We start from the raw sequence: 22,670 nt of genomic DNA, 5'->3' as shown, positions 1-22,670 counted from the left end.
TTCATTCTTGTCTCACATGATCTATTCAGCTCTCCTGTGTTCTGCTCCAAGAGATCAACCAAGTGCTATTCACCCGTGGTGTAAAGTACTTAAGTAAAAATACTTGAAAGTACTTCTTAAGTAGCATCTGTACTTTACCATTTATATTTTTGACAACTTTTACTTTACTACATTCCTAAAGAAAATGATGTACCTTTTACTCCATCCTTGACACCCAAAAGGTACTCTTTACATTTAGAATGCTTAGCAGGACAGGAAAATGATAAAATTCACACACTTATCAAGAGAACATCCCTGGTCATCCCTACTGCCTCTGATCTAAACACATGCTTCGTTTGTAAATAATGTCTGAGTGTTGGAGTGTGCCCCTGGCTTTCCGTAAATTAAAATAAGCAAGGAAATAATGCCGTCTGGTTTGCTTAATATAAGGAATTTGAAATGATTTATACTTTTACTTTTGATAATTAAGTAATAGTTTAGCAATTACATTTACTTTTGACACTTAAGTATATTTTAAACCAAATACTTTTAGACTTTTACTCAAGTAGTACTTCACTGGGTGACTTTCACCTCTATTCTAGTCATTTTCTATTAAGGTATCTTTACTTTTACTCAAGTATGATAATTGTGTACTTTTTCCACCACTGCTATTCACTGACTGGTAGCTAATGAAACACAAATTGACATTTACAGTAGCTTGCTTGACTAGTCAAACATTGGCTAGCTTTCAATAAATTGGCTAAATGGTCAATGGAGTCTTCATATGATCAAAACAATTCGTATTGCATGCTGCATATTTCAAGTGCACTCAAACAGATATTTATCTTATTTCAGTCTTTGGAAGCTAGCTATATCTGTTCCTCTTCAGACAGCAGCTCGCGTCTGACAGGTGACAAATTTGTTTTATATTACTATTTTAACATGGAATGTGGACAATTTTATTGTCCCCGTCAGGAGCCCAGGCTTTTGCCAAAGATGGTAGAGTTCTCGTCTCTGGACCACACAAGCTTTAGATTGCATTCTGCTAAGGTCCTTGCCTCTTTCTACATCGGTCAGCTACATTGGTGACCAGGGTGGGATCCTTTCAATATGCCTATAGGGCCTGGACACATGCGCCAAGAGAGAAGGGGTAATACTGAAGAATGCAGCGATAACAGTTCTACAGTCTCCATCAGAGGCCCAGGCTTTTGGCATAGATGGTAAAGCTCTCATGTCTGGACTGCAACATTGTAAGATTGTGCCCTCCACGGCACTTGATATACATTGATTGGTAGGTTACACTATATTTACATACTCCAAATACTGCCTGAGGTACCTTTGCTATTTGTCTCCGTACTCATCAATCAATGAATCACATTTATTTATAAAGCCCTTTTTACATCAGCAGATGTCACAAAGTGCTTATACAGAAACCCACCTAAAACTCCAAACGGCAAGCAATGCAGGTGTAGAAGCACGGTGGCTAAGAAAACTCCCTGGAATGGTAGGAACCTAGGAAGAAAACTAGAGAGGAACCAGGCTCTGAGGGGTGGCCAGTCCTCTTCTGGCTGTGCCGGGTGGAGATAAGAGTACATGGCCATTATGGCCAGATTGTTCTTCAAGATAGATAAATGGTGAAACATTTTATGGTGTTCTTTGTTCAAATTTATACGCATGAAGCGTATATTATGGAAAGCATGTCACCGTCAACTTTTAGAAGGTTAGTAGTAAAGTTAATCATGTAAACTACCTAATTATACATTCACTGAACATTTAGTGTTTAAAGCTCAAGCATTCATTTCCAAACTGCTTTTTGTATAATCCTACAGGCTCTATCATTCGCCATACTTTATATTCCAATGCATCCAACATTATGCATGTCCACCATGGTATTTGGCACCTGCTATTTGAGAACTCACCTGGTATAGAAATCAAACTCTGGTTTCCTTATTGAAGAGCACATTGTACAACTGTTTATAGAGAAGATTGTTTCGTTAGGTATGCTATATGTGTAGGCTATGCCATATGTATGGGCTAATATGCATATTCTGCTGTTGTTTTTAAACCTCCATTCAGGCATGCATGACACATCTTTCTATCTACATTTATTTGGGTTTCTATGCAAATTATGATTGAATGTTTCTTTAAGTCTGCAGCTAGTTACTTGAAATGAGACACATAATCATGCCGAACAAAATTGAAACATTTAATTCACTGACCGAGAGATCACTAGCTAATGAAACACAAATTGACATTTACAGTAGCTGGCTAAATACTCTGAGCCGGGAGCAGGAGGCCAGCCAAGTCTCTCTGGGTCTAATCTGTGGTCAGATCCTGTGTGTTACAGTTAATTACTGACCTCCGTGATGCTGCCGCGGGTCCTGGGGCGGTGGTGGGGTCCTCCGTGACAACAGGGGGCACTCCAGCAACTCCAGTAAATAAGGATTTTGCAAGCAGTAGGCATTTATAATTAAATGTGGAGTGGAGCTTTATAGTTACGCGGGGATGCCCCCGCGTTCCTTCAAAATCATTTGGCAATCATTTTTTTGAAAAATACAGTTTCCATCATAATTTGCCATAATAAAGAAAGTTAGACTAAAGAAAAATCCACCCCTGTTGAATGGATAAAAATTGTATTTAGAAAGTTTGTCCTATATCTGCCATTTCATTACGCCTGTCGCAATATTTTTTTTGTCGACATTGTTTTTGTTGAATAAACCTGGGTCATTGTTGAAATCTGCCATCTGATCCCTTTATGAACTGACAATCACTGGGCGAATGCCCACTGTATGAAATACCCATGAACAACAGTAGCCAATAGGATTACAGGGGACGTGCCAACACATGCACACAAACAGGGTGAGCACAGGGGTGCAATGACTGTACAATCGCTACACAATGATATTGTGTCTTTGCGCAAGATAGCTAACTAATCAGGGGAATTATTCCATACTATCCAAAAACTGACCAAGATCCAATTCTGGCCTGGTTAACACATCTGAACACATGCAGAGGAGAACGGGTGACAGGCACTGAGATATATTGAAGGTGACAGGCAGCGCAACCTCTGCCTTCTGCAAAATGTACCTCTTGCCAATCCTCTATATAGGTCGAGGCAGGGGCGCCGCCAGGGATTTTGGGCCCCATGAAAGAATATCACATTGGGCCTCACCACCACAGGCCACACGAACCCTGTGCAATTGCTGTAACCACACACCTCCAGAACCCAATCGACCCATTCAAAGCTTTAAATAACTCTACCTTTGCAGGCTTGCAACTCTCTTAGAGTCAAATATTTACTGACAGTGAGCTGTGAAAATATAACACTGTGCAGACATGCATGCAACATTCTGCATACAGTGGAATTCACTTTGATGCAAGACTGATACCCTCTATAAGAAATGTTCTAAAGGCCATCTTTTACAGTCTAAATGGAATTTTAATGGAATTTTCTCATTAATGGATAACTTAAATATACATTAACCTCTTAAATGAAGATGATCATCTATAGAATATAACAAACAAAATAATAAAATCAGCAGCAGATTTGAACTAAGTATACATACCAACTAGAAAATTAGCAGCTGTAAAAGTGGAAATGGAAATGAAAAGGTCCGTTAGGGGCGCGAGAGGAAAGGTCAAGTGGTCACCAAATCAATAGGTTTCTTCCAGTTGGGGTCTTTATTGTGCACAACACATTTTATGGAAATCCAGCCATTACTTTGAGATATAGAGAATACAGTAGAAGGCATGTGTCCGAAAGTGATTGATGACCTATTTTATGTGTCACGTGGTTATGCCCATTTATGTACATCCTGTCCGGATGTTCTCACGCTATAGAGGGAGTGCTTATGTAACCTGATAGTGCAGCTGTTTTGGGTAAAGCATGTGTTTGCAATAAAGCTGTCCTGGTGATTGCAGTATAGTGACTTTGTTGAACTCTGGAATGTGTTTGAACATTTGAAAGAGTTGGGAAATTTTGTCGTGAACTTATGGCTCTGCTGTTTAGGGATCTTGTATATGAAACAGTCATTTCTGGGGTAGGTATGCCTGAGTATAAGTAAGAGCTGTGAACACTACGAGCAACAAGAAACCTCAAGAAAGATAAACCACCGAAGTCTCTAAGAAATAAAATAAAACATGGATTTGTTAAGTTGTCATGAACCGGCTCGAAGTCCGTAACAAAAAGGGAGACTGTGGAGATAAGGAAAAACAAAAATATATTTATTAACTGAAGTAACCGAAATACAATTAACAATGGTGTGTGTAATCAGTAGTGTAAGTGAGTGGTTGCGTGCATAGATGTGATAATGAGGGGTGCTGAAAGGTGCCAAAGCAAACAAAACGGCCACAAACAAAATCCAACAGTGTGTCTGCATGGAGAGAGTCTCCTCAATGAATGGGGAAAAGGTGTATTTATCCCGGGTCATACCCGAACCCAGGTGTGTCCCATTTTGCTGACAACCCTCCCGGCTCCGCCCACTGACATCCTATTAAGAAAAACAAGAGCAAAGAGAAAGAATTTGGCAGACAGAGTGGGAGGGTCATCACAAGTACTGACACGCCCGTGACAACCTTAACATCAGAAAATGGACACATCGTTAAAACATAGAGAAAGGGATGAGTGTAAATCAGCAATATACGATGCGCCAAAAAAGCGTTTTATAAATTTGTATAGAACCCAAATACCTCCCGTAACTGTGCTGAAAGATCAAGTGTTGATGTCTAATGGACAACTACGTTTGATTACCCGGCCTGTAGAGTGAAACTCTATACCATAGCCGAAGGAGAAGAGTATACAGACCAGACCTTAGGAGTGGACTACAGGCTTGAAGACTGGCATGTGTTTCTCAAGGTGGTGTGTCCTGAACTGAGAGTTAGCTCAAAGGGTTATAGCTTGTTCACGGGCTACGAGGCCCATTGGGAAGTTTCCCCTGACTCCTCAGGAAGAATATTTCATAGGGTGAAAATACAAAGAAAGAATGGACTTCCTTGTGGATGCGTGGAGTTCGATATCAGCAACAAGAAAATCCGCAACGGCAACATCCGTGATGGTGAACTGACTGGGGATTTTAGGTTGCGTATGCTTATTCCTTTTTAAAGGTTGGGATATAACAAAGCCAACGGCGGCAGAGTATTGTTAAACGAAGGAAGTGCATTATACATATGAATCCTAAGGATGGTGATTCAAAGGAACCCCCAGAAGGGTCATCCCCTGAAAAAAAAACTCAGTATGTGGGTGTTACCTTAACCACGCCGCGAGCCCCAAGGAATGCTTCAACAATAAAACGGGGTGACCATAACTATTATGGTTCTTCATTTCAGCATATACCATGGATATTCATATAACATATGAGGACTCCAATACGTTGTGGGTTCCGGACCCTAAGGACTCTATGCCTCACTACTCCCCCCAAGCATTCCCCCCGACACCCCCTACATGTACACAGCACGAGGATGTGTTTGATGGGGTGGTCAGTACTATTTTTGTGGATACCATCAAGGCCTCTGTAGTCGCACTTTTAGATGTGGTGATTGGAGGGTGTATTTGTGAGAAATGCCATGTTTGTGAGATCAATCACCCCAGCCAGCAATGACATCCTTGTTTATATGACCCATCCAATTACTTCTCCTTCAACCACTTTGATGAACAGGTGAAAAGACTGTGGTCCGTCCGTTTTATAACATCGATGATCAGAGCCCTGGAGTCTATGGGTCTTGTGCCATCTATTGTTAGGGTTTATGGTGTAACAGAGGCTTTCCTACATGAACTGAAGGAGGCGATCTTCATCCATGAGAAACTCAAAGAAATCAGGAAAGCACTGGTGGACGACAACAAATACAAGGAAGCTTTGGTGGCTGATGTAGTGACTTTCTGGCTTAATAAGCCCCAAGAAAACGAGTGACATTATTATAAAAAAAAATTATTAGATAGTATGCAAATAGTTACCCATTGTTTTATATGTTAGAGAGAATAAATACATTTTTTCTTTTGAGAGAATTTACAACTCTTATTCAACAAATTATCGCTCTACACATCCAACAATAGAGGGGTTAATGCAGAGCGTGTGTTAAAAATGGAACAAATCATGAGTCATTTAAGACACACGGGGAAGACTACACTGGTCACAACAGGTATCACATCTTGTGGATGATTCTGAAGAACTAGAAACATCCTTGTCTAAGATTTTAGTTTATTTGTTTGAACCATCATTTAATTGTAACATGTATCATATTTTTTGTTAATATACTTATATACCGGATGTATGTGTTTTAAAAATTCAGAGATATATGCCTGTAAATGTAAACCAAGTATACCATGTGTTGCATGCATGGGTCATTGAGAAAACAGGTACTAATATCTTGCTTCGTATCCTGAATTGTCTGGATACGTAATACTAAAAATGTATGCAAAAATGAAATGTTCTCGTTATTTGAAATGGGCTCATTAATGTTATTGTACATCAGAGAGGCAAGAAGGATGGCTGAGCAGATGATGAAAATGTTTTATTATACCCCCTCTAACCCCTTTCGGAGGAAGGAGAAGTTCCAGAGAGCTATAGCTGAAGAAACAGGTAGCAGGTTAGGCGACTCTCAAGTGAATGATTGGCTAGCAGAGCAGGATGCTTACACTCTGCATAAACCCGTGCGAAAACAATTTCCTCTAAATATAGTTTTTTCTACTCATTCCATGTCCCAGTTTCAGGCAGATCAATGTGACATGCAGGCACTTGCTGATAAAAATGATGGAAATCGATACATGCTAAATCGATACATGACATTTTCTCTAAAATAGCATTTGTAAGGGTCTTAAAAAAAATAAGAGTGGGGCAGAGGTGACCTGGGTCTTTGATTCTATCTTGGAGGAAGGAGGAGCTCCCAAGAAAGTGCAGACTGACAGCGGTAATGAATTTTTTTATAATACTTTTCAGAAACTCATGAAGAAGTACAATATCGTACATTTTGCTACAGGTTCGGATTTGAAAGCTTCAGTTGTTGAACGCTTTAACAGAACTTTGATGGAGAGGATGTGGAAATACTTTACGGCTCACAACACCCATAGATATGTGGATATAGTTCAAGATTTAGTAAAGGGTTATAACTACAGCTACCATGAGAGTATACGTATGAAACCCTCTGAGATCTCTTACGAAAACTCTTCAAGTCTATAAAAATCTGTATGGTTTGTTTCCCTTTCGCTGTAAGAAAAAATACGATTTTAAATTCATAGTGGGTGACTTGATACGTATATCCAAGTTGAGGGGTGTTTTCAACAAAAAATATGAGCAAGGTTACAGCGATGAGCTGTTCACAGTTACTGAATGTCTACCACATATACCTGCTGTCTACAAGTTAAAATATTATGATGGGGAGCTTATAGAGGGTTCCTTTTATGAGAAGGAACTCCAGAAGGTAAAGATGGGTAAAGACAAAGTGTTTCACGTGGAGGAGATTCTGGATCAAAAGAGAGAAAATGGTTAAAAAAAAGGGTTTTGGTCCGTTGGAAAAACTGTCAACAAAAGTTCAACAGTTGGGTATTAGAGGAAGAGGTGGTGGAGGCAGTGGGGGTTAACTTAAACCCTCATGCAGGATAAAAACACCTCCATTCGAGTGTACACTGGAGCACAGTGGATTTTACCTGACTCTCCCCAGTAATGCGTCTGCAGATATATATCGGAATAACAAAAGTTTGAATTATACAACCAATTTTCCAAAGCCTATAGAGTTATCAGAGGCTTGGGAAGTAGGTCTCAGCGAGATTACATACCCACATAGTTGATATAATATCAAGGATAAGGACCGTGTTTTTTTTATTTTAAAAGGACATCTGAATGCCCTAAACCTATTAAAACCTCTTAGGGACCCCTTAACTGTTTGGGATAGGGGGCAGTATTTTCACGGCCGGATAAAAAACGTACCCGATTGAATCTGGTTACTACTCCTGCCCAGAAACTAGAATATGTATATAATTAGTAGATTTGGATAGAAAACACCCTAAAGTTTCTAAAACTGTTTGAATGGTGTCTGTGAGTATAACAGAACTCATATGGCAGGCCAAAACCTGAGAAGATTCCATACAGGAAGTGCCCTGTCTGACAATTTGTTGTCCTTCTGTAGCATCTCTATCGAAAATACAGCATCTGTGCTGTAACGTGACATTTTCTAAGGCTTCCATTGGCTCTCAGAAGGCGCCAGAAAGTGTAATGCGGTGTCTGCTGTCTCTGGGCGAAGAACAGCAGGATAATTTGTAAGTGGTCAGCCTGGGAACAGTGACACTGAGAGGCGCGTACACGAGAATTCTCAATTTTTTTCTTTCAGCCTTTGAATGAATACAACGTCGCCCGGTTGGAATATTAGCGGTATTTTACGAGAAAAATTGCATAAAAATGTATTTTAAACAGCGTTTGACATGCTTCGAAGTACGTCACCCTTCGGATAGTGACCTGAACGCACGAACAAAACGGAGGTATTTGAATATAACTATGGATTATTTGGAACCAAAACAACATTTGTTGTTGAAGTAGAAGTCCTGGGAGTGCATTCTGACGAAGAACAGCAAAGGTAATCCAATTTTTCTTATAGTAATTCTGAGTTTAGTGAGCACCAAACTTCGTGGGTGTCAAATTAGCTAGCCTGTGATGGCCGAGCTATCTACTCAGAATATTGCAAAATGTGCTTTCGCCGAAAAGCTATTTTAAAATCTGACAACGCGATTGCATAAAGGAGGTCTGTATCTATAATTCTTAAAATAATTGTTATGTATTTTGTGAATGTTTATCATGAGTAATTTAGTAAATTCACCGGAAGTTTGCGGTGGGTATGCTAGTTCTGAACATCACATGCTAATGTAAAAAGCTGTTTTTTTTTTATATAAATATGAACTTGATTGAACAAAACATGCATGTATTGTATAACATAATGTCCTTGGAGTGTCATCTGATGAAGATCATCAAAGGTTAGTGCTGCATTTAGCTGTGGTTTGGGTTTATGTGACATATATGCTTGCTTGGAAAATGGCTATGTGATTATTTGTGTCTATGTACTCTCCTAACATAATCTAATGTTTTGCTTTTGCTGTAAAGCCTTTTTGAAATCGGACAATGTGGTTAGATTAACGAGAGTCTTATCTTTAAAATGGTGTAAAATAGTTGATTGTTTGAGAAAATTGAATTGTGGTATTTTAGTTGGTTTTGTATTTTGCGCTGTGCGATGCCATTGGCTGTTGGCTAGGGGTTCCGCGGCCGGAACAGGGTTCCGCTAGCGGAACGTCGGTCCTCAATAGGTTAAAGAGGAGTCCATAATTTGCTTTCTAATGATCATGATATTTTCCTCAAAGAAGTTCATGAATTTATCACAATTGAAGTGAAAGTCATCCTCTCTTGGGGAATGCTGCTTTTTAGTTAGCTTTGCGACAGTATCAAAAATAAATTTAGGATTGTTCTTATTTTCGTCAATGAAGTTTGAAAAATAGGATGATCGAGCAGCAGTGAGGGCTCTTTGATACTGCACGGTACTGTCTTTCCAAGCTAGTCGGAAGACTTCCAGTTTGGTGTGGCGCCATTTCCGTTCCAATTTTCTGGAAGCTTGCTTCAGAGCTCAGGTATTTTCTGTATTCCAGGGAGCTAGTTTTTTATGACAAACGTTTTTGGTTTTTAGGGGTGCGACTGCATCTAGGGTATTGTGCAAGGATAAATTGAGTTCCTCAGTTAGGTGGTTAACTGATTTTTGTACTCTGACGTCCTTGGGTAGGCAGAGGGAGTCTGGAAGGGCATCACGGAATCTTTGGGTTGTCCGAGAATTTATAGCATGAATTTTGATGATCCTTGGTTGGGGTCTGAGCAGATTATTTGTTGCGATTGAAAACGTAATAAAATGGTGGTCCGCTTGTCCAGGATTATGAGGAAAAACATTAAGATCCACAACATTTACTCCACGGAACAAAACTAGGTCCAGAGTATGACTGTGGTAGTGAGTAGGTCCGGAGACATGTTGGACAAAACCCACTGAGTCGATGATGGCTCCGAAAGCCTTTTGGAGTGGGTCTGTGGACTTTTCCATATGAATATTAAAGTCACCAAAAATGTGAGTATTATCTGCCATGACTACAAGGTCTGATAGGAATTCAATGTATCTAACATTTTTCCTGTTAAGTGCTGGAACATGTGTCAACATGTCATGCATAACATTATCTTCAACATGCATTTGATCTTCAACCTGTAAGATCTCTGGTCCAGGCATTACAGGGGCATGGCTCTCTCTATGCTCTTCATCCTTTAAGGGTTCCGGTCGGGAAAGCGATAAATGGTTGGTCTCTCTCTCGCCTTGTTTTACCTAGGCCAAATACCTTTGCAAGAGGTTTGTGTATTTTTAGACCTCATCATAGGGATTCAACCCTTTTCTGTTCAAAATATCCTTCATGGCCATATCCAAATCATTTTCCGCTGTTTGTCTGATATTTTCAGGACCGTGTAATTGTTGTTTAAGTCTATCCAACTCTTGTTGAGGCACTAAGTACATTTTATTGGCCATCATACTCTGTGTTCAACCCCCACATCGGGCAGCAATAAGGCAGGTGATGAAGGGCACGGCTATACTTAGTAAAGGTAGAAGAAAACCCAGACTGTTGTATGGTATGTCTTTTCTTTTGAAGACTTGCCCTTTTATTGGCAAAGAGTTTGATCGCTGTCTTTTGTCTCTTTTTTAAAAAATGTAGGGTGAGTGGAATGCGTCCTTTGAGAAGATTCAAGCAATCTCACATAGTGATAATATCTGAAGAACATTGACCCAAGATGGCCTTACGTTCTTCATGGGTAGCCCCAACTAGGGGTCTCAAGAGTGGTAGGTTTTCTTTTTAAACGCAGAGAATTATATATATACATTTTGTTTTTTTACTTTTTCAGAATGTAAACTGTCGGCCACTCCCACGGAAACAATCCTGTTCTGAGCCTCAGGTGTTCTGGAGTATTTGATTTCAAATCCACGATTAAATAAGAAAATGGTGCTTTAGTAGCATCCTCATAGCTTTCCATAAAGTAGGATTTCCGTCCAGGGTACATCTGCTGAGCTAGAATGTTTATTTGTAGTTTGTCTCTAGGGTCGTAGACTACCCGGAATCTTTTAGTAAGTGGGGCATTACGTAGATGGAACCCCTTTTTATCCCTAACAATCTTTTTGTAGGAGTTCAAAATTTCTAATACACTATTTCGGTCATTTATAAAACCCTCGACTAAGCATGCGATTGATTCCAAGTTTACACGCGGGGCATTTTCATAGTTTTGTGTCACGCCTTTGGCTTTCAACACCATGTGATTGTTTTTAGTCCTAAAAGCATTGCTTTTGGGGCCACAAGTTGTCCATTCTATGATATGGTCACCATCTTCGAGTTCACTTGTTAAACCACCCAGATAGTTGCTAAGAGCGGGGTTCCAATCACCAGGTTTGATACATAGACCACAGAGTCTGTGTCATGGTAAAGAACCCACCTCTGCAGCTGCTCCATGAGGGTGTATAGTTCAAGTCGCCCATAGGCCGTGGTAAATGCTGCAAGAAACACATTTACATTACCCGGGGGTAGAACCCACTTCTTGTTACGTCTCCATAGCACCAGAGCTATGTCTTGACTCAACAACAAAAAATGTGAAATGTTATATTGGTCTGAAAAAACTTCGGTACCTTTAATGATAGATGTTGTTAACATATTGCTTCTCTGGGCCATTTTGCCCCAAAGCGAATTCAGAAATAATTTTGGTATATTTCTTTTGGTTTTGTTGACCTCTATTCTGTCAGGGTCAAGACGTATGCCTTCTTTTTCATGATAGTCCTGAATGTATCTGTCTTTGCTGTCTTGATCAGTGACTGATGCAGGATACCCTGAAGCCATTTGCTTGCATCTCAAGAAGGTCTTGATGTACTCTTTAAAAAGAGTGTCTGATTTCCTGGGAAAGTTCCACACTTCAAAAATTTGGCCACACAATACCCCTTCTCTATAGCCTTAGAGAATTCAACGGTGACCCATACACCGGTCAAGGCACTTTCTTGATCTGATTGATCACAAGGCTTTTCCTGGTGGTTGTTTTCACTGCAGGTGCGACAAAGGGGAAAGAAAAGTTTTCCTTGAGTCCTTGTAAGGCAACACTGGCAGAAACAAGCCCCGGGGAGGGTAAACAGTTTCATTTATCAGACCAGAATAGTTTTGTGGTAAGTCAAAGTCACAGTGAATAATTTCAGGATGCCCTATTGGATAACGAGGAACTCATTACATGAGGATAAAGGGAAGTAAAATCTACATATCCAATTTTCTGATCAGGTTGCACTATATACCTTAATGTCAAAGAATTGGTATGACCCCCAAACAAGGCCTTGCGAGTTTCCATGGGTTCCAGTATGTCAAAGGTGGGAAGGAAAGATCGAACATGAGGATCAGACTTTTTGAGTTCTGTCCACTCGTGCTCCCACATCACTGTCACTTTCACCCCATAAGCAACCTGTAAAGATTCCAATTTGTCTTGGAACTCCTGGTACATATCCACAAAAGTATTTTGGGTTAAGACACACATGGCCTGGGGCACAAAGCAAGATTTACAACCGTGGAAGAAACAACCGTTGTACTCATACACTGTCTCAGCACCGTCAATATGTGTGTGACCATCTACATGGTAGGGTCCAATCTTTTTTTCCCCTTTATTCAAAGCATGTTGAATAAAAATGTTTTTAGCCTGGGACAAGTACTCCAACCATTGAATGGAGCCGCTAGAGTATGACTTGAATTGTCGGCGGTAGTTGTCAGGCGATGGAATAGCTATATAGGCTGGAGTTAAAAAGTGTGTACGATAGGTTTCCATGCATGCCGATGCAATAGTTGTACAAGTCAAGGGGTCAATGCAGGCATCTTTGATTACCTCTTCTCTGAATCTGAAGCATCCTTCACGCAGTATAACCACATCCTTGTCACAGTATAATTCCATCTCTTTATGGAAATCAAAGGTATTATGACATACAGTCTCATACCATGTCATGAATCTCTCTCGCTCTTTGGGAGGCATTTGATCACAGCCGTACATTTCGGGACTGGTATAAGCTCCAATATGTTGTAGATTCTCCTCAGATGTGAAGAAATTAGGAAACCAACCTTTCACCGAGTTTTCAAAACCCAAGGCCTCTGGCATTGGAGCCAATCTCATGGGTAAGAAACGTAAACTGTCAATGTATCTCTGGTTGAAGGCTGGGTCTACAAAACACAAGATTGTACTACCTTGGGCTATGACACTGGGTGCAACGCCTTGTTGTATCAAGGGGTTCAAAAGAAGATAGGAATCATAGGCTCTAGAATTGTGAGCTACAAAAGTGAAGTTTTTGTACTGGGGTTTTCTGAAATGTTTTAGTAAGAGTAGTGCACAATTGGGGCCCTCTGCCGACCACATTTCACCCTTGAAAGTCATGGTAGATACAAAAATAGGCAGATGAACCCCTGATTGCTGATTACTCTCAAAGTCATAAAACACATATTTCTCTGAATGTTCATCTTCAGCCAAGGGCTGAATATAGAACTCATGTTCCACTTCTTGAACCACTTCAGTGTCTCTGCTTTTCAAAGCCCCTTTACAGATCGTGCAGTGTATGATACCACATACGTGAGGTTGGGGGTTGTCTATTTTAAGGTTGTAATTACAATGGCATTTTGGACATTTCTTGTTAATGTCACAACTGCTTACAGATTTACATGCCTTGGGGTGCCATGTTTAAAAAATTTTTTTTTTTTTGTAGCAGTAGGAGGAACGACATGTACGATGACAATCCTCACATGGTGTTAGGTGTAAGGGCTTAGTTATAACGGCGAGTGCACCCCCGTCGGGTGTAGCCTGAATGACATGATGGACACACATATGGTGCTCCTAAGAAAGCTCTGATGTCGGTAATACCATAAAAATGGTTGTTTTGCACATAAAAGTACAGAATACGAGGATGAGGTTGAGGGTTGTTCTGGAATTTCAAGAAAGCTGAATTAGCTCTACTATGGTACAAAACCACAATCTTGATGTTAAGCAAATTTGACTATGTCAGAGAAAGCCATAGGCTCATGTATACATAGACCTACATCCTTTTGGAGGTCACTAGCCTTTTATAAAACTTCTAGATCAGTACATCCAGGGTTGAGTATATGTGATAGGCCTACATCCTTTTGGAGGTCACTAGCCTTTTGTAAAGCTTCTAGATCAGTACATCCAGTGTTGAGTAAATGTGATAGGCCTATTGCAAAGCATAACTGATTACCAGGATTGTTAACGTTTATGAGATAGGCCTGCTTATTTTTTATGAATTCTGATTGCATGAGACTATCAAGTTTCCTTCTTTGTCCACCTCCGGCTATGGGTTGGCGGACTATTTGTATAACAAGTTCTAAGGTCCTATCAGCTATGATAGATAAATTAGATTGAACAAGACGTTCCAGCAGGGCTATAAATTGTTCAAGATCTGCTTCGCCATTAGGTAAAACAAGAGATAGTATGCAAAACACAGTATCACCACACATCACGAGTTTCTGCAAAATCTGTAGCCCGTTCTAAAAGTTCTCCTAGATTATCCAAAATCATCACATAAAAAACAGCATAATCATGGCTCTGATTCATACATGTGAAATAAAAAAACGGACAAATCTCTGTATTGTTAATTTTATTGCGGTACAAAACACAGACACTTCTATCAATACCGCCCCCATCTGATTTATTACACAATTTTCCCATTCATCAAAATCATCGTGGGGTTGCTCATTGTCTTCATAGCCTGCAGGGGTTGTAGGTGCCATGTCTTGATGTGTGGGGGGTGTTGTTGAAAGAGGGCTTAGCTCGTTAATTTGGTTAATTAAGGAGCTAAGTTCTGGTGGGACCTGTGATAATGTGTCATTTGCATGATTTAAAAGAGGAGTTGAGGGTTGTTGTGTGGTGTTGAAGGAGGGGTGCTCTTGTTAATTTGGTTAATTAAGGAGATAAGTTCTTGGGGTATTCTAGAAGTATCCATGTTACGTACGGCTTTTATCGTTTGTTTTGGCGTTTATTAATCAGATTGATGCTTATCAAGCTTGGCATGGTTTTCTTCCAGAAGGCTAGGTTTTGGCTGTACTGCCGTCTTAATAAAGCAACCATACGTTTGTGTGGCTGGACCTTTCTGGCTTTTAGAGCCCTGTAAAAGGCTGTGAGAAACCTATCTCAAAGATCTATATCATGATCAGTGTCCTCATTGATGCCATCTTCAATCAGTATAGGCTCTACCTCAGAATTGATTGTATCAAGCTGATTAGCCGCATCATGCAACATCACATCATCCTCATCATAGCTCAACCCTTCATCATCCCCATCGTTGACCTTAGCATCATTGACATTAACAGCATTGAATGTATGAACCTGTTTAGATGTTTTACTCAGTATGTCATCATCGTTCTCTTCCTCCTCTTGCTGTATTGGGTCTTCTATGTTTGTATAGGCCTTGGAGGAGTCTGAAAGAAAAATATATACAAAATAGTGTATTAAAAATAAAATATATATACTACGTGTTTGGGGAGCCGTGCAGGACTACGATATGGTGTAGGCACCCGATTATATACTGAATGCCTAGGGGTGCTTGGAGGCGTGTATATGTGTGACAAATCTTCGATTCTTGGGCTGTTTTGAGTTTTGTCAAAGCCGGCCTTACAGAACGGTAGAATATCGTCGTTTTCAATTCCCTCGATGTCATTCAATGGTAGAGCCGATAATGCTTTGGGTACTGTTGTTTGGGGGCTGTCAGCTGTAAACACAAGATTAGGTTTTTAAAATAGTGTACACGATTTGTTTAATGCTTATTGTATAAAGATTATTATGCATTTTATTTTTGACTCACGTCTAAAATATCTTGATGGTGTGGGACTGAGTAAAGATACAGCTGCGGTATGTTGGTCCTCAAAATCATCGTCTTCTTTCATGATAACTTCTGATGGTTGATGATCCAAATCAATTATTGCGGGTAACACCTGGGTAAATGTAGGGTATCGCATAGATGTTTCAAATAATATTAAAATATATTTATAAAAAGATATACATTTTTACTTAAAGTGTCCAGTGATTGGGTCTCAGTGTAGTTTGTGATGGCAATTTAACAGTCTGATATATGTTTTATCCAAAACATTTTGGGATGAATACCTATGTAGTCCCTAGTCCATTCTCGTTTAACAAATAAATTAAACATTTATCAATAACCCCTCCTCTCATTCAATATATATATATATATATATATATATGTGTGTATATATATATATAATACCTTATTAAAAACAGTAATTTATAATATACAATATAAACATATTTATAAACCTGCATCGTTAGATATCAAAAGAATTCATTATATTGTAATTTCAATTCGCTTTCAAAATGCTCCATGGGTGATAAGGATTTACGGAGTCTCTTGAGATTGTTCTGTCAGCAGTCCTATGGTCGTCTGTGTCCTAACTGAGAAAAATGTATGGACTCTCTTTTTATAGGTTGTATGGATAGGTAGCCTCTTTGTTTAAGAGAATGGCCTGATTGACTGCGACAACCACACCAGGACATATTCTGAGAACACATAAAAACGGTTTTCTGACATTTTCTTTTGCTGACCCTACATATGGATATGGATAAGTCTTTTGGAGGAACCCTTGGCTCGTGTGTAGAGAGAAACAGATTGGCGAGACAGGGAGAGAGACATAGAGCTTTCCTTCATTAAAGGTAAGATACAATTTTCTTTTTAAATATAATATTTTCTTTCAAAATGTTAATCCCGCAATGCCTACTGTACAGACCTTTAAACATATTACTATTATTAAAAAGTGTACCATGCAATATTAAACTATAGCTGTTTTTTTTATTACTAAAAAGGTATATTAAACATATATATTATTATCACACAATACTACACTTTAATACCCCTTAAATGTTTACATGTATAATTGTTTTGTTGTAAGAAAGACAGAGACATATGGCCCGAGGAAGAGCTGTCATTCATTGAAGTTAAATTACATTGTAAAACCCTTTTATTTTCCATCGAAATGCCTACTGTACAGACCTTTAAACATGTTACATTTATTAAAAAGTGCACTATGCAATATTAAAAATATGCCGGATTTTATTTGTATTTTTACTAAACAGTTATATAAATCATACATATTATTTCCCAATACTACACTTTAATATCTATTAAATGTTTACAGTTATAATTGTTCTTTAATTCCTTTCTTAGAAAATAATGTTCTCAGCAAGTTTCTCTGCTTGTAACCTAACGCCCTGCCACACCCACATGTTCACACCCCGAGGGGGGTGACAAAGGTTATGAGCTCCTCAGGCATCACAGGACCCCCACTGTTTTCAGACAGTTGTTTCAAAGACCTTCCACACACACAAACATGCACACGCACACTGACGCACACACACACACAACCTTTGAGGGACAGAAACAGCCTGATATTTCATTCATTTAGTACCAAAATGCATACATATTACACGTTATTATTGAACAATACTACCGTCTAGGTTTTGTATGTTTTCTTTTCCATGATAGGTCAACCTTCTTGCCTTTAGCCCCAAGTTATGTCCTGAGGACAGAAGGACTCATCTCCGTAAATGTTCGTAAATGTTCACGATGTTGGAAAAGATTTTCCACTTGTTTCATCATTTCAAGGACTTACATATATATATATATATATATATATATATATATATATATATATATATATATATATATATATATATATATATATATTATTTTTTTATATATTTAAAAAAAAAAAAAAATGTATGAAATGTATGCATTCACTACTGTAAGTCGCTCTGGATAAGAGCGTCTGCTAAATGACTAAAATGTAAATTTTTTTAAAATAATAATCTCCCCACCTAAAGCTAAAGAGATTCTTATGGCTTTCAAATCTTCTCGCCCGCAGACTTCCTCTTCCAATGCGTACCCAGGCAGGGATGTTCCACTCAGGGCCTGTTCGAACTGACATAGAGCAAGTCTCATCTTAAGCCATTCTCTCATCCGCAACGTAGGAGAAAAAGTCACCGTTTTTGGTTGAAAAAGGGTGCTGAGGCAGCTGTTTGTGATAATCTTCACCGTTGAATCGCCCGGTTGGAAAATGTACTCCACATGTCCGTCACACCATTAAAACAATCAGGTGCATCACAAAGAATGGCTTCGATGGATTTGTCATTGTGTTCATGGCATGAAGGACACAATACCCATTGGTCTAGGAGCCATGTTTTATTTCTTCTTTAGAGTCTTCGGTGGTTTATCTCTCTTGAGGTTTCTTGTCGCTCATAGTGTTCACAGCTCTTACTTATACTCAGGCATACCTACCCCGGAAATTACTGTTTCATATACAAGATCCCTAAACAGCAGAGCCATAAGTTCACTAAAACATTTCCCAACTCTTTCAAATGTTCAAACACATTCCAGAGCTCAACAAGGTCACTACACAGCAATCACCAGGACAGCTTTATTGCAAACACATGCTTTACCCAAAACAGCTGCACTATCAGGTTATATAAGCACTCCATCTATAGCATGAGAACATCCGGACAGGATGTACATAAATGGGCATAACCACGTGACACATAAAATAGGTCATCAATCACTTTCGGACACATGCCATCTACTGTATTCTCTTATATCTTGATCTCAGCCTTTGGGCATCGGGTGTAGTGGTCCAATATCCATAGCCGAGCCTTCTTGCTAGAGCCTTCTTGCTAGCAAAGTCACTGATCAGCTTGTTTTTCAACATCCTCACTTTGTCTGTCTCTTTCTGTGCACCTGCTCTCATTTGCTCCATCCTCATCATCTGTATTGGTACTCCCGGCACAGTCTTTCACCTCTTCCTTCACTTCCACACTTCTCCCTGACAAAACTGCATCACTTGAAGAGGATCCTGGCTCTGTAGAGTGTACATGACACATATGATAATATATCCTATAATATAATACCATTTGTAATAACATCAACCAAAATTTCAGTTACTTCCATTTTGTTGATTTAAATTAACTGCATGCATCATGGAAAAAATGAAACTGCACTGAATCTTGCAGAACATGGACCCAAATTACCAGCAGTTGCGTATTACCACCACTAGATGTCAGTAAACGACCATATTTCAGTCTGCTTCAAAGCCATGGAGACATACCTTGGCTATTTTTATTTTTTATTTTTTTATTTCACCTTTATTTAACCAGGAAGGCCAGTTGAGAACAAGTTCTCATTAACAACTGCGACCTGGCCAAGATGAAGGAAAGCAGTGCAACAAAAACAACAACACAGTGTTACACATAATCAAACGTACAGTCAGTAACAGAAAAGAAAAATAGAAAAAAATAGAAAATCTATGTACAGTGTGTGCAAATGACCTGAAGCCCTGAAGGTATTATTTTAATATTGGCTGTCACTTATACAGACTGAGTCACTCTGCTTCAAACTATCCAGCATCCAATACAGACTATAGGCTGTTTTTGTTTCATATAATGATCATTGTGGAAAAATAATTAGTGTTTGAATTCTTATCATTGAAAAGGATTTAATCATTTTCTTTTTTCATACAGAGGCTCTCTGGATGTTTACTTTTTGACAAAAACAAGAAAAGAAACCGTTAGTTTTATTAGTGCATTGCAAATAAAATATTATATTAATGATAGGTCATTTTTTTTCCATTTTTAACCTAATGTTCTAATAATTTTTTAGGGCTCCTGTCAGTCACAGGCCATTAGAATCGTCCTAACTTTTCCCCCCATACGGCGCCGTATGGGTCGATCTGCGCACTCTCGTGCCATCTTCAGTTCCAGTAGCTGTAGTTTCTTCTGCAATCCCGTTCTTTCTGGCTTTGAGTTATTTCCAAACAAAAGACAGCATAGTTGTCGTCTACGAGTTTAGTAGGCTATTTGAGTGTAAAAAAAAAACACACAGTTAGCGATTGTTAGCAACTAGCGTAAACTAGATAACATCTATCAACTAAGTGCCAGGGTCACAGGAAGTCAAGTCGACAGCAAAAAACAACTAGATACAAAATAGACAAAAAAAAAAAACATCCCAGTCCTTCATTCATATCCCTTTGACAGGATTTCTTACAATGCTTCGGCTGTAAACTCACTGAGTCCCAAAAAAGCATTGTGCTGTGCAGTTCATGACCATTGCAAAAAATGCTACAAAGTTCACCCGTTTCACATGTAATATAGTGCATTCAGAAAGTATTCAGACCCCTTGACTTTTTCCACATTTTGTTACCTTACAGCCTAATTCTAAAATTGATTAAATCGGTTTCCCCCCCAAATCAATCTACACACAATACCCCATAATGACAAAGCAAAAACAGGTTTAGACATTTTTGCAAATTTATAAAAAATGTAAAACTGAAATACCAAATTTACACAAGTACACTCAACAAAAAAAGAAACGTCCCTTTATCAGGACCCAGGACCCAAAGATAATTCGTAAAAATCCAAATAACTTCACATAGCTTCATTGTAAAGGGTTTAAACACTGTTTCCCATGCTTGTTCAATGAACCATAAACAATTAATGAACAAGCACCTGTGGAATGGTCGTTAAGACACTAACAGCTTACAGACGGTAGGCAATTAAGGTCAAAGTTATGAAAACTTAGGACACTAAAGAGGCCTTTCTACTGACTCTGAAAAACAACAGAAGAAAGATGCCCAGGGTCCCTGCTCATCTGTGTGAACGTGCCTTGGGCATGCTGCAAGGAGGCATGAGGACGGCAGATGTGGCAGGACGGACAGCTGATCGTCCTCGCAGTGGCAGACCGTGTAACAACACATGCACAGGATTGGTACAACTGAACATCACACCTGCGGGACAGGTACAGGATGGCAACAACAACTGCCAGAGTTACACAAGGAACGCACATCAGTGCTCAGACTGTCCGCAATAGGCTGAGAGAGGCTGGACGGAGGACTTGTAGGACTGCTCGTTCTGTGCGGGATTTCCTGCAAGACAGGAATATCAGTCTTCTGCCATGGCCAGCGAAGAGCCCGGATCTCAATCCCATTGAGCACGTCTGGGACCTGTTGGATCGGAGGGTGAGGGCTAGGGCCATTCCCCCCAGAAATGTACGGGAATTTGCAGGTGCCTTGGTGGAAGAGTGAGGTAACATCTCACAGCAAGAACTGGCAAATATGGTGCAGTCCATGAGGAGGATATGCACTGCAATACTTAATGCAGCCGGTGGCCACACCAGATACTGTTACTTTTGATGTTGACCTCCCCCTTTGTTCAGGGACACGTTATTCCATTTCTGTTAGTCACATGTCTGTGGAACTTGTTCAGTTTCTGTCTTAGTTGTGGAGTCTTATTTTCATACAAATATTTACACATGTTAAGTTTGCGGAAAATAAACACAGTTGACAGTGAGGACGTTTCTTTTTTTGCTGAGTTTATTCAGACCCTTTACACAGTACTTTGTTAAAGCACCTTTGGCAGCAACTACAGCCTCGAGTCTTCTTGGGTATGACGCTACAAGCTTGGCACACCTGTTTTTAGGGAGTTTCTCCCATTCCTCTCTGCAGATCCTCTCAAACTCTGTCAGGTTGGATGGAGAGCGTTACTGCACATCTATTTTCAGATCTCTCTAGAGATGTTAGATTGGGTTCAAGTCCGGGCTCTGGCTGGGACACTCAAGGACATTCAGAGACTTGTCCTGAAGCCACTCCTACGTTGTCTTGGCTGCGTGCTTAGGGTTGTTGTCCTGTTGGAAGTTGAAACTTTGCCCCAGTCTGAGGTCCTGAGTGCTCTGGAGCAGATTTTCAATTACCATTTCTTCTTCAACTCCACTTGCTCCTTCTACTCTTCTCACTGCTTCCAGAGGGGGGCCGCAATGGAGAGGCTCAAGTTCCTCGGCGTGCACATCACTGAGGAGCTGAAATGGTCCCTCCACACTGACAGCGTGGTGAAGAAGTAGTGCCTCTCAACCTCAGGAGGCTGAAGAAATTTGACTTGGCCCCTTAGAAATTCGCCATCGAGAGCATTCTGTCAGGCTAGTATCTCCACTTAGGATTTTGCCTCTGCTTAGCTCCATTCCATTTATTTTTTATCCTGAACCCCCCCAGTCCATAACGATTACAAGCATACCCATAACATGATGCAGCCACCACTATGCTTGAAAATAGGGAGAGTGGTACTTAGGAATGTGTTGTATTTGCCCCAAACAAGACTTTGTATTCAGGACAAAAAGTTAATTGCTTTGTCACATTTTTTGCAGTATTACTTTAGTGCATTGTTACAAACATGAAGCATGTTTAGGAATATTTCACTAGGGCCAAGCTTCCTGCCATCCAGGATCTCTATACCGGGCGGTGTCAGAGGAAGGCCCTAAAAATTGTCAGCACCATGTCTAGGTCCAAAAGGCTCCCGAACAGCTTCTACCCGCAAGCTGAACAGTTAATCAAATGGCTAGCCGGACTATTTGCATTGACCCCCTTTTTTACGCTGCTGCTACTCGCTGTGTATTATCTATGCATAGTCACTACCTACACTACCTACTCACTACCTACCCCTACCTACATGTGTATATTACCTCAATTACCTTGACTAACCTGTACCCCTGCACATTGACTCGGTACCGGTACCCCCAGTATATAGCCTTATTTTATTGTGTTACTTTTTACTTCCGTTTATTTACCCCCTGCATAT

At 39.8% G+C, this 22,670-nt stretch overlaps 1 protein-coding gene across 2 annotated transcripts in view; it reads right to left on the bottom strand.

The window, feature by feature from the left end:
- LOC106602512 (zinc finger protein 69 homolog) overlaps positions 1-22,670 on the bottom strand; it is a 506,109-nt gene that overhangs the window by 280,049 nt on the left and 203,390 nt on the right. The window lies entirely within an intron of this gene.

This window comes from Salmo salar, chromosome ssa04 (assembly GCF_905237065.1).
Source record: "Salmo salar chromosome ssa04, Ssal_v3.1, whole genome shotgun sequence".
Lineage (NCBI taxonomy): Eukaryota > Metazoa > Chordata > Actinopteri > Salmoniformes > Salmonidae > Salmo > Salmo salar.
This window is presented reverse-complemented; position numbering and strand designations above follow the sequence as displayed.